At 40.8% G+C, this 14,036-nt stretch overlaps 1 pseudogene; it reads left to right on the top strand.

Annotated features, from left to right (window-relative positions):
• The first annotated feature begins 781 nt into the window (after positions 1-781).
• Positions 782-2,613, top strand: LOC116107358 (annotated as a pseudogene).
• Positions 2,614-14,036: the final 11,423 nt, after the last annotated feature.

The following is a 14,036-nucleotide window of genomic DNA, read 5'->3' as shown; positions in this document are numbered from 1 at the left end:
CTAATCCCCTGGACCTTGAAACTACTGATTGGATAAGAGCGTCAGCTTATGCGTACCTCAACTAATCCTTTAAGACCTTGGAACTATCGGCCGAGTAAGAGTTTTAGTGGCTATCCCTATTAGTAATTAAGGAGGAAATCGAACTCAGGACCTCTTGAACAATACACCCAAGAATCCTTATTAAACCACTCGATCACCGGGGGTAGATGTTTGGTGGTTTGTTGCTATTTCTTTGGTTATTCCCGTTTGTGTATTGCCTATATAAAGGCTATAGAATAATGAAAATGAATATACAGCAAATTACTATTCACAGCAGCAGCTACTTCAGATTGTCTTCCTTGTTTTTGTTAGTTGTATTGTTCTTTATTCTGCAATTTTGTAACACTAGGAACCTGACGATGATATCTTAATCTTAATAATTTTTTTTTTTTTTTGCCAAAATTAAACAACTGATTGTTCTTTATTTTTATGACTGCAATTATGTAAGCGCTTACGTCACGTAAGCACTTGATCTTCAATAGTGAACAGAAGCCCGGCCACATGTTATGCAAAGGCAACAACAAATTTCAATTGTTTCTTTATAATCAGGGTAAACGATAAGAGTAATCCTTATATGGAAAATAATACAGCCACTGACAATAATGTATCGAATAACGTGATAAAATCCTGATCGTTGATTAATTTTAACTTAATATTAATCAATAGTTAAGATTTTGTTATGTCCACAAATTCAGTGCACTAACATCGATGATTATAGCATTACTCATCCTCGTACTTCACTAGATAAAATTTGGCCACTATCACCTGCCCCAATAATGGGACCAGGTTCATTCCCATTCTCACACCACAAATAAATAAGGATCATTTATCATCATCACCAATCACGAGCCACTAATCAATCGCCATGGGAGAAGTTGATCCAGCTTTCGTTCAAGCCCCTGAACACAGGCCTAAACTCTCAGTTATTGAAGCTCAAGGCATACCCTTGATTGATCTCTCAGTGTTGAGCTCTCCTGACGACACCTTTGACGATGCTCTTGTTGCGGAGATAGGCGATGCATGCAAGAAGTGGGGTTTCTTCCAGGTGACAATCATGGAGTGCCCCTGAAAAAGCGCAGAGGATAGAGGAAGCAGCCAGGAAATTTTTCGCTCAGCCCTTGGAGGAGAAGAGGAAAGTTCGGAGAGATGAGAAGAGGGTGGTGGGGTACTATGATACTGAGCATACTAAGAAGTAAGAGATTGGAAAGAAGTGTTGATTTAACTGTCACGGATCCAACCTTCATCCCAGCTCGCTTGACCCTGATGATGAAGAAATAGTGAGTGGCATAATCAGTGGCCTGAGTATCCTCCCGAATTAAGGTAATATTTATTTGCAAATTTGCAAATTTTGTTTTTAAAAGTTGAATTTGTCTCATCTATTCAAGTTGTGGTTATGGTTGGACACTTACCTCCTTCCAACTAGTTTTCAGAACTGAGTTAAAAAAAATCCATTCATTGTAGTATAAGAGGCACGCATTTGCAGGCGGTAATGGGTTTGGATCTCAGCCTTGTTCCATGGCTATCAAGCTGCGACAGTGGCTGGACACCCTCTTCCTTTAAACTAGGTTAGGAGCGAGTTCTACCCAATCTAAGCTAAGTATTAGTTACTCATTTATCTGATCTAATGATGTTGTTTCGCCAGGGAGGCATGTGAAGAATATGCTAAAGAGATGGAGAAGTTAGCTTTCAAGTTGATGACTCTGATGCTTTGAGTCTGGGGTTGCCTGGAAATAGATTCCAGGGCTTCTTCAAAGATCAAACAATTCATTAGACTCAATCACTACCCACCTTGCCCCCCAACCTCGCTCTTGGCGTTGGTCGACACAAGGACGCCGGGGCTTAACAATCCTCGCTCAAGATAATGTTGGAGGACTTGAAGTAAGAGAAAATCTGACGGCGAGTGGATTCGTGTCAAGCCCACCCCGGATGCTTATATCATAAACGTTGGTGACATGATTACGGTTGCAACTTCCAATAACTCAAACATAGATAAATGAATACGCTTTGTTGAATTATGTAATCTGACAATGTGCTTGTGCAGGTGTGGAGCAATGAAGCTTATGAGAGCGTGGAGCACAGGGTAATGGTGAACTCAGAGAGGGAAAGGTTTTCGATTCCATATTTCTTGAACCCTGCACATTACACCATTGTGAAGCCCTTGGATGAGCTGACAAATGAGCTGAATCCTGCCAAATATAGAGCATACAATTGGGGAAAGTTTTTCACAACTAGAAAGCTCAGTAATTTCAAGAAGCTTAGCGTTGAGAACATCCAAATCTCTCATTTCAAGATACAGGAGCTATCAAACAAGCTAGAGGGAGGTCTCACTATCAATTAGGTTGCTTTCTGTGCATGATTCCCAGCTGTAGATATAGCAGAAATGAGGCTCTGTAAACATGGTTTCAGCCTAGTGCTACAATAATGTTATATGTAAATGGCAATAATGGGATTTGATGGAAATTATCTTTCTGGATTTTTCTAAGATTAAATTATGAATGGCCCATTCTTTAATGTGTATACTTGACTTACGAATAATAATAATCAAACTCTCTAGTGAAAGAGGGCTTTAGCCTTTTCTTGCAAATTGATTCTTTTTTTCATCACGATGGATAAAGTCGGCTCGAGCGCTTTCTTCTCTGTTCGAGCTGTTTCCAGAGGAAATAGATCTCTGTACGCTTATCAAAGTATACTCCTTTTTCTGCCATTTGAGGCTAAATTCAGGACATGATGGAACAACTACTCACATTATTTGCGAAGAGTTAATTACATTATGCCGTAGAAGTTTAATGAAATGTAACTTTATGAGTGGTAATAAACATATTTTGAATAAATGGGTTGGCATTCAAGAATAGTAACAATATCAAAACATATTAAACTAAATTTAAATTCAAGTTTTTAAATAAAAATATTAAAATATTAAAAACTGGATCAAGAGTGGCCGGCCAACCACCATCGGCAGTGGTCTGCTGCAACTTCCTGTGCTTCTCAAGAAACAACCAATTGTCACTTTATCAACAACTGAAGCAAAGTTCATATTTGCAACTTCCTGTGCTTGTCAAGCTATTTGGATTAGGAAAATTCTTGAAAAGCTACATTTCAAGCAAAAGGGAGCCACTGCAATTTATTGTGACAATAGTTCAGTAATAAAGCTTTCCAAAAATCATGTTCTACATGGAAGAAGTAAGCATATGTGAAATTTCACTTCTTAAGGGATCTCAAGAAGGAAGGAGTTATTGATCTTGTCTATTCTCTTGTCATTGCAAAAGTGAAGATCAATTCTTTTTTTTTTTTAATAACTGAGGTATGCGGGCACAATTGCCAACCGAGTCTGCCTAATCCTCAGGGCCATAGAACACCCGACAAGCCCAATAAACCAAGGTAATTACACAAAATATAGTAGGTGCCTCTCTTACGACTCGAACATAAGACCCTTAGGTATAGCTAACCCTAGTAGCTAAAGGGCTTGCCATCCGGTCACAATGGGAGAGGTGAAAGATCAAGCTGCTGATATTTTTACCAAACCCCTCAAGTTGCCTACATTTCATAAGCTAAAGGTGTTGTTTGGTGTTTGCACCCTAAATAGTTCTTATTAAACTGAATGTTGGTAAAACTTTCAATTTAAAGGAGGAAGTGTTGAATGAGTCAAAATTATTTGTTATTTGGTTCTTAAATGTCCTAGTGGATAAGAGTAGTGGTAAAAAAGTTTGATTTTTTTTTTTTTGACCGAGAGTGTTTGGGACAGCTTACACGTACCTCAACTAATTATTGGGACTCTAGAACAACTGGCCGGGTAAGAGCTTCAGTGGCTATTAGCAATCGAGGAGGGAATCAAACTCAGGACCTCTTGAGTAATACATTCAAGAGTCCCTATTGAACCATTCGACCATCCAGTGGTAGTTGTTTAATGGTTTGTTGTTATTCTTTGGTTATTCCAGTTGGTGTTTTGCTTGTATAAAAAACTATTGAATAATGAAAAGAAATATACAACGGATTACTGTTCATAGCAACATCTACTTCATATTATCTTCTTTGTTTTCATTAGTTGTATTGTTTTTTCTTCTACAATTTTGTGACACTAGGAACCTGACGATGATATCTTAATCTTACTAAATTATTTTGTTATGCCTAAAAAATCAGGGTTGACGTTAGCCTACAAGCAAGCACTAATCAGAGTTCAGGAAGGCTTTGCGTCGCCCAGTAGCTACCATGTCGCTCCATGACAGAAGGAATATGGCTATCATCAACTTGGCAGATTCAAGTTTTGTCTATGAGTGATTGAGGGCCGCACACCTGTCCAAGCCCCAGATAATTTGAGGATATTTCCTAAGTTATCAGCCAATGGGAGACAAGGAAGGACTTGCACGGTACATACCTACTTGCAGATTTGTAATCATTACTTTGAATTCCTCTACTATAAATAGAGGACTCCCCTTCTCATTTTTGGGATTCTGACATTGAACCCGCTTTCTGATTGTAATGTTTATTTTCAGAGATTGACTTGATATTCTCTTTGAATACTTAGTTGTTGTACCTCTGCTTGATTTTCGTTATACACAACCTCTTGTAATCTCTCATATATAAAAGAAACAGTGGACGTAGGATTTGCTTTAGGCATTTGAACCACTTTAAAAATCATCTCTCATTTATTGTTCAGTCTTTGTATCTGATCATAATCATTCACGTGTAATTTCTAAGAACAGCTTAACACTTTGCACGTGCGAGTCATTGGTGTCATAATCATGCATCAGCAGTTTGGTTCTAGAAGCAGGGCTGATTTCATCTTCGCTCTTCATTCATAATCTCTGATCAATTAGTTCTACTTGTGAACAAATGGCTCGTGGTCTTGAAACCAAGCGAACTAGTACCAACAACGAGGAAATCCCCTAGGCATAGGATGTTAATTCCCCTGAAGTACCTCTAACTCCCTAAGGTGCCGTGGAGGACATTCCCTTGACCTTTTAGCTCGATCCAGCTGTGTTGAGTTACCTGAAGAGGTTCAGTAATGCTCTCCAAATAGTTAGCTGAAGGCTAGATCGTTTGGAACAGGTTGCGCCACCGAATTTTGATGAGGCAGTTCCACCTCCAAAAACGCTTGTAGGTCACGCTAAAGCGTGGAAACGGGCAAAAGCTCATACCATGTGCATACGACACATAGAAATAAGGGAAAGCAGGTGGCTAACAATAGGCCAAAATGCTCAAAAGGGCTAGTGAATACTGGTCATGAAACAAGTAGAATACTTGTAGCTTTGCAACTTGGCGGTATGTCACACCATGCCGTCTCACGCCACATTGCATGGGCACCCCCATAAGAGTGTGTAGCATGGAGATTCGCATTATCATTGGAATGACGGTTCTGACCATCACCATAAGGGAAATACCCACCAGACAAGGGTCGATTCTAACCACCGTGAAGGCCTGAATAACTCCCCCAGCCATTCAGTGTCTTCACATGGCTCCAACCATCATGTGTTAAGGTATGCCAGAGGCTCTGGCCGAGGTGAGGAAGAGTTCGATCTGCGATCTTTCCTTAATCACAATCATGGGGAGCGAACCTACATTGCGGAAAGTGATCCTCAGGTGGTTCTACTTCCTTAGCTTGAGGAGTTACATCGAGCTCTAGATTAGCTTAGAGCTCATCAGAATGAGCGAGGGTAGGTCGCTGAGGCGTCTCCCTTTTCTTTGGCAGTTTTGACTGCTCCTTTCCCGTCGAGATTTAGAAAACCCGACATGTGAGCATTTGATAGGAATTTTGATCTACAGGATCATCTCTATGAGTTTAACGACCTCATGGAACTTTACCAAGTTTCCAACTTGGTGAAATTTTACTACTTAGCAGTGACTCTAACTACCCATGCTAAACATTGGTTTAGATAGCTTCTGCCAAGATCTATCAACTTATGGCAGTAGATGAGTTCGTTATTTTTGAGATACTTCCAGGCTAATAGGAAGTTCTCAATGCTGTTGAGCTATCTGAGCAACATACTGCAAGAGAGGAATGAATTCATCTAGTCCTATATCGACAGGTTCCACAAGGAGCTTTATAAGGTGGCTAATATACCTGAAGATTCGGTTCGATCTCTTATTATTGCGGGAGTCCGCCCGCAAACCGACCTGTGGAAGAAACTACAATCTGAGGATGATATTTCCCTCACCTGCTTCTACAACTTCACTGAGAAATATCTCAGAATTGAAAATTTAGTGACTATCTTGAATCGCCATGACCCCGGTCCTTTGACCAGCGCTCCCAGTCGGAGGGAGGAACACCGGGGAGAGAGTAGTAGAAGGTTTGATCACAAATGGGCTAATGACGATTAGAGAAAGGGAAAGAAACAACGGTTTAAGCCCAAGAAATCTTATACCCAAGTTCCTTGTCGCGATCGTGACAAGAATCAGTACACTCTATTGAATGTATCGGTATCAGCTATTCTGGATAAATCGGAAGAAGCTAATCTGCTCAGAGAGCCAGAGCCCATGAAAAATTCCTCTTTAATAAGAAACAACAAAAAGTATTGTCGTTAACATCGAGACAATGGGCATCATACCGATGAATGCTGAGCTCTTAAGCAGGCCATTGAAGACCTCATTAAAAAGGGGCACTTTAAGGAGTCTGTTGATGGTCCAACTCCTATTCAGCAGAAGGATCAAGAGGAAGATGGGAAGAAGCATCGTGGTCGCAAGGGCCTCCATCTAGTCAGAATTATATTTGGAAGGCCACACCTCGCGGAGAATTCTCGAGGTGCTCAAGAGAAGTACGCTTGGAAAGCTCGCTATGACCCTGTAAGTGTGTTAAACACGACGCAGCAACCTGCTAAGGTGTGTAGAGAGAAGGAGATTACCTTCTCAAAGAAAGATGTGGTACGATTGCATCACCCTCATAGGGATGTGCTCGTCGTTGCAGCTAAAATAGGTTGGTGCGAAGTCCATATAATGTTGGTGGATAATGGGAGTGTCGTGAACATCCTATTTCAGCGAACATTCAAGGAAATGCAATTGGAAGAGGCAGATTTGAAGCCTGCCTCTATCCTCCTCTATGGCTTTACAGGGGATAATCTGATTCCCAAGGGAATGATTGCACTTCTTGTCACTTTGGATGAGACCCACTAAGTGACCGAGATGACAAAATTTCTAGTGGTAGACTGTCCGTCCACTTTCAATGGCATATTAGGATGACCTCTACTTCGGAACTTCAAAGTTGTCACCTTTATCTATCATCTGAAGATGAAATTTTCCACGCTGATGGGGTGTAGGGAGGTCAAAGGGTCTCAACGTGAATCTCACGACTACTATGTAAGAATAGTGCAGATGACATACAAAGGAAAAGGGAAGCCAGTGGGCGTTCCTGAGCAGGCTATGGTGATCAACAAGATCAAACCATAGCCAGGTCCAGTGGAAGATAGTATAGATCCTCATGTTCAAGAGGAGTATTCCCACAGTGGGCCTGTTGAGACTCTATCTGAGGTATTAGTCGACCAGAATGAGCTGACTCGTGCATTGAGAATCGAAAGCAATCTCAACCCTCAGCTCGCTACTGATTTAACGAGCTTCCTCAGACAGAATATAGATGTTTTTGCATGGACTCATGCTAACATGGTCGGGATCAGCCCGGATGTAATATGTCACGCACTTAACATTGATGGTGAGATCAGGCTAGTTCGCCAGAAGAGAAGAGCCATGGACTCAAAGTGTAATAATACTCTTAAGGTTAAGGTAGATAAGCTCCTCTCAATCGGGTTCATTCGGGAGCCTCATTACCCAAGTTATGTCAATCCTGTTTTGGTGAAAAAACCCAACGGCAAGTGGCAAACCTATGTTGATTTTAGAAATTTCAACAAAGCTTGTTCGAAGGATAGTTTCTCTTTGCCTAGAATCGATTTGTTCATTGATACCACTTCTGGGCATGAGCTGTTAAGCTTCATTGATGCCTATTTGGGGTATAATCAGGTCCTGATGTACACGCTCAATGAGAATCATACCTTATTTATCACAGATCGAAAACTGTATTGCTATAAAGTCATGCCATTCGGTCTGAAAAACGCTGGGGCGACCTACCGACGTTTTGTTAACCATATGTTTTCCGAGCAAATCAGGAAATCAATAGAGGTCAATGTTGATGGCATGCCAGTCAAGTCGCATGTCACTTCAGATCATATAGCTAACCTCGCGAAAATGTTTGATATACTCCGGAGGTACATAATGAAACTTAATCCTCTTAAGTATTCATTCAGAGTATCCTCAAGGAAATTTCTAGGGTATATGGTTAACCATCGGGGAATTAAAGTCAACCCTAAGAAGATTCAAGCTCTCCTAGATATGAAAAGTCTTGCCAATCGAAAGAAAGTTCAGAGTTTGAATGGGAGAATAGCGACTCTCAGTCGCTTTATATCGAGAGCAACAGATCGTTGTTTTCCGTTCTTTAATGTACTCAGAGCCAACAAGAGATTTGAATGGACTCCAAAGTGTGAGCAAGCCTTCCAGAGCATAAAAGAGCATCTCGGAAAGCCACCTCTTCTTTCCAAGCTCCTCCCAAAGGAAATCTTATTTCTCTACCTGTCTGTCTCTTAGTATGCAGTCAGCGCAACTCTTATTTGGGAGAGGGCAGAATTCAGTGGCTAGTGTATTACACAAGCAAATCACTGTTGGATGCCGAGACTCGATATCCAGAGATGGAATGATTAGTGTATACCCTGCTGATCTCTTCTAGGAAATTTTATACCTTATTTCCATGCCCACACCATCCATGTATTAACCAACTACCCTCTTAGGTAGGTCCTTCAGAAGCCAGAGGCTTCGGGAAAGTTGTTTAAATGGCTATGAAACTAAGTTAATTTGATCTGCATTATAGATCGAAGACAACAATTAAAGGGTAGGCTATTGCTGACTTTATTTCGGAATTCTCTCATCAGCAAGATTGAGAATCCGAGCAGCTAGCTAATGGAGTCTTTACATTGATGGGTCTTCGAATAGGAGAAGAGCCAGAGCTGGTCTTCTACTCATTAGCCTTAAAGGAACTCACATTTATGGAGCCCTTAGGTTTGGATTCAAAGCTACGAATAATAAGGCCGAATATGAAGCGTTATTTGCTAGTCTACGAATAGCAAGAGAAATGGGATAAGATATGACCAACAGTAATAGCGACTCCTAACTAGTTATTAATCAAATTATGGGAGGGTATCAAGCCAAAGAAGAGAATATGATTAGTTACTTGAAGAAAGCTAAGGCCACACTCAAACCTTTCAAGCATTATACAATTAGGCAAATCCCCAGGATAGTAATTCTTTCGCGAATGCTTTGGCAAAGATAGCCTAATCGTTGGACTCCGATGCTCTAGATAGTATTCCAATCAAGTACATCGAAGCTTCCAGCATCAATTCACTTGATCAAGTCGTAGCTTCAACTGAGTCTGTTTCCTAAATGACTCTGATTATTCAGTATCTCTGAGATGTGATTTTTCCCAACAGCAAGACTAAGGCAAGACTCCTTCGAACTAGAGCTGCTCGTTACACTTTCATTGGAGATCAGTTGTATAAGCAAGGGTTTAGCACTAACCTCCTTTGATGTGTAATGGATGATGAAGTAGACTATATCATGAGAGAGGTACATGAAAGGATCTATGGTAGTCACACTGCTGCACGATCTCTTGCCAATAAAATTATCTGTTAAGGATATTATTGGCCCATACTTCATGAAGATGCCTTCAACTTTGTAAAGAAATATGATAAGTGCCAGAGAGTCGCGAACATCTCGTGAGCCCTTTCCCACTAGTTAAAGACAATGACCAATCCTTGGCCATTCTTTATGTGAGGAATTGATCTCATCGGACCCATGCCAACTGGTAAAGGGCGTTAAATATGCAGTTGTCACAGTGGATTATTTCACTAAGTGGGTCAAAGCAGAGCCTTTAGCGGCGATCACTACCAAAAAGCTCAAAAGACTTTGTCTTCAAGAATATAGTGTGTTGCTATGGGATTCTTCATACACTCACCTTTGATAATAGGAAACCATTCGATAATGAGGAATTCAAGCAGTTTTGAGAAGAGTTGGGGATTCATAAGACATTCGCCTCGGTGGCAAGACATTAGACTAATGGTCAAGTTGAAGCTATCAACAAGACTATTAAACACACATTGAAGGACAAACTTGGTACAACCAAGGGCAATTGGGCTGATGATCTCCTAGAAGTTCTATGGGCATATAGAACGACTTCGAGAACCTCTACTTCAGAAACACCCTTCTCACTGGCATATGGTTGTGAAGCAATGATTCACATAGAAGTGAGAACTGGTTCACTTCGGAGAGAATTTTACAATGAAATAGATAATGAAGCACTCTTACGTGCAAGTTTAGACTTAGTTGAAGAACATCGTGATAAGGCTCGGTTAAGGATGGCTTCCTACCAACAACGGGCAAAAAGATTTTTCAACTCTAAAGTCAGAAGAAAAGACTTATAGGTTGGCGACCTGGTGTTAAAAAAAGCCCTTTTCGGTACGAGAGAACCAAGTGCGAGGGTATTGGGACCTAACTGGGAAGGCCTATATCGTGTCACTAAGGTGATACAACATGGAACGTATCACCTCAAAAGGCTTAATGGTTCTAAAGTACCGCGAGCTTAGAATGTTAGGCATCTCCGCCCCTATTATCAGTAATTCTGATATTCCAATTCTTCTCAAAGAATTACTTGTGCTGTAATCTCAAGTTTTTAATAATCTTGTTATTTATAATGTTTTACAAGTTTTATGATCTGATATGCTATATTTGTTTTGTGAAGTATTTAGGCTATAAAAATGCTATCACAATTGGTTAAAAATTCCTTTTGATATATTTCAAAAATGTGTACAAAGGACGACTAGGAGCTATATTAGAAAAAAGAATAAGCATAAAAGACTTTATTCTAAGAAGAAGAGAGGACGATCATTGGTCTTGATCATCGGGATCCCTGGCTCTAGCCTTTTTGACCTCTGGGTCGTCTGTTGATCTTCAAGGACTTCTGCTTCCTATTGATCATCCTTTGGGGCAGGCTTTTGTTCTTCATGCTCATCGGCCTCGACCATAGAAGCAAAAGCAACTTAGTATTCCTCGGGTAGGTCAGAGATATCCATGTTAGGATTGTTCGGCAGCAAGCTATAAATAGCTTGCAGCGCCCAGTGAGCAACCTTCCTCTCCATTTCGAGGTTCTGTTGCTTCATTTGCTCGGTCAGCGAAGTGATTAACCCATAAGCTAGCTCAAGGTCTGTCTGCAGTGCCTTCTTCTCTTTCTTTGAATTTTCCCATAGCTTAGCTCGAGTCTTTTCTGTTGTTTTTTTGAGCTCTAAATTTGCTTACAGCTCCTTTTCTCTTTGGCCCAACTCTTGAGTGAGCCTCTCTATTATTCATTGGAGCTTTTTGTTATCGCTATCTTTCTTCTCGAGCTTGATCTTTTGGAAGTTTGCTACTCGCATAGCAGAATTCTTTTCAGTCAGATATACATTCACCTGAATATGGGTAGCATTTGCTTCTTCATATGAAGCCATAAGATCTTGCTTCAGTTTGGCAATTTTCTCTTTCATGTTGTGGAGTTTGCTAGTAGAGTTCATTTTCATCTTATGGCCACATTCAGGGCAAGCAAAGACTGCATGGAAAGGAATAAAGAGTTATTTTTTTCTTAAAAGGCTAAAAGATCAACTTTTATGAAAGAATTCTTAAAGAGAGCAAGTCATTTTATCTGACTTTGCATTTTAAGTGTAGTGGCAACGAAGTCAGTTGGTCGAGAAGCCACGAACTTGTCAAAGGATGTGGCAAGTTGACATTCTAGTAGAGTGTAAACCACCGACCGTAAATGGTTTGGTAGTTGCCTTAAAAGATCCAACACCGACGGATCAAGTCTTGTCGCGGCAAGGACCCCTTCAATCTGTTACTAGCCTGCCTGTTGCTCTCCTGCTTTCCATTGAGTGGTCGTGGTCGTTCCCTCTTTCCGTTGAGAGCTCCCAAGAGCAATCAAGGGTCTGGGAGCATCCCTCGAGGTTGTCCTGACAGAGAAAAGTTGATAGGGATGTAGCTTATCTGGTAGTATCCCAAAACCTTTTGGCTCAGATTCGGTTTCCTCTTCGGTAGGTATTGTCTTTCACTTCTTTGACTTTTGGCCCGTGGTTTTCTTCCTCGGCAGGCGAGCTGTGGTAGGCTGGGGGGCTTTTTCCCTTCACTTGGCGGTTTATTACCTCTCGGCACCAATTTGTATCCCTTTTGTAGGGATATCGCTGGAGGTCGCTCTAGTTGGTTCAGTTAGATTAATCCTAGGGAATGCGAACCCCCCAAGCTTCTTCGTCGTCTTCGTGGCCTTCGGTGGCATAGTTGTTGTATGGCATAAAGATGCGTCAGCCAAAAAAAAAATAGTCTTCTTTTGTTAATAAAGACTTAAAGTTTTTCTGTGTAAGAAATACTTACAAGTTGGACCTTCTAAAGATGTGTCAGGGGTGAAAAACCTGTACTTCCAAAGGTAAGCAGTAGTCACAAGCAGCCTTGCGTCGTGACTCTGGTCGGGCAATCGACCAAATGCTTCAATGAGGCTACGATCAACTAGTGCTGATAGTCTGATCATTTTGTTTCCTACAAGAAAGCAAAGCGTTCGTTAGCCTAATTTATTAAAGAATAGTCAAAGTTAAAAGATGAGTGATTTGGGAATTAGAAGGAAAACTTACTCGGCTCTTTAAAATTACAAACTCCATCATACTCAAAGAAAAAATACTTTGTTTCATAAGCCCCAACATTGATGTGGTAACCAAATATGCCTCCCTCAATCATTGATCACTTGGAAAGGCAGTACGAATCTTTATCTTTACTCTTCTTGAAGTAATAGGCGCAGCCAAGTTCCTCTTCTATTGGCTTGCTGAGATTGTGTTCGCTAAATGCGATATACATAGCGACCGCTATCATATATGCATTTGGCGTCAACTGGAATGGCGCGATCTTGAAATGGTTGAGAATCAACCTGATGTAGGGGTGAAGGGGTATCCTCACTCTACATTTGAAGACCGCTTCCGAGATCGTGACCAATCCCTCGGGAGGATCTTGAGAAGTGTGTGACCTGTGTTGGAACATGTTTACATTGATTGCATATTGGTCAATTGCTTTTTGAATTTCATCCTTCGAAATTGTCGATCATATCACCTTTTCGGGACCCGTTGAGGTGCCCGGTGGTTGTGAACTTCCTTTTCCGGCTATTTTCGCTTTAGGGACGTCCATCACTCTTAGAGTCTGTAAAGGGGCGACATGTAGGTGTGACTCAAACTCTGCATAAGTTACCTTGTACGGCGACTCAAAACAGTAAAATAACCTTGGTTTCTCTTCCGTAACCGCTAAAACCCTAAAAACTCTTAAGGAGGTTTTTCTAAAGATTTATGCCCTAGGTTTCGACTCTTAAAAGTGTTTCTTTTCAAACACTACCCAAGAATGTTCATCATCTAAGCCTACTAGAGGCTCACACCCCTCATTACTGTAAAAACTAAGTTTTTGACAGGAATGAAAAGAGAAAAAGAGAAGAAATTTCTTTACCTCTTGATTGCTAGGAACAGATGTCATGTTGTAGCATTGAGTGCGCATCAACTAGGAAGAGGATGAACTAATCTCTTGAGTGCAAAAATGTTGTTCTTCTCTCTAAAAGTTTGAGTTTTGTGGAAAAACTCGGAATGGGCTTTGGGTTTTATAGGGTGGAAGACGACGCTTAGTTTCTTTTATAAGTTACGTTTGGGCAGGAACACATTTCCAACCATTGATTATGACCACGTGTCATTAATCTGCGTGAAGAGTAACCTTTACCCTTCTTGAAGATCAATAAGCATTTCTCTTTATTGAAATTGTCAAACGCCGACGTGATTATCTCTTCCACATTAAATGCGCCCTCATCCTCATTTAATGCTTCAAAAGGGAATGTCATTTCAGCATGACCTGCATTTAATGCTCATGACTTACACTTATTATGCAGAGACACGTCTGTTAGATAAAGCTTATTTTATTGACCAAGACAA

The sequence above is a fragment of the Pistacia vera genome, unplaced genomic scaffold, assembly GCF_008641045.1.
Source record: "Pistacia vera cultivar Batoury unplaced genomic scaffold, PisVer_v2 Contig531, whole genome shotgun sequence".
NCBI classification, from domain to species: Eukaryota; Viridiplantae; Streptophyta; class Magnoliopsida; order Sapindales; family Anacardiaceae; genus Pistacia; species Pistacia vera.
This window is presented reverse-complemented; position numbering and strand designations above follow the sequence as displayed.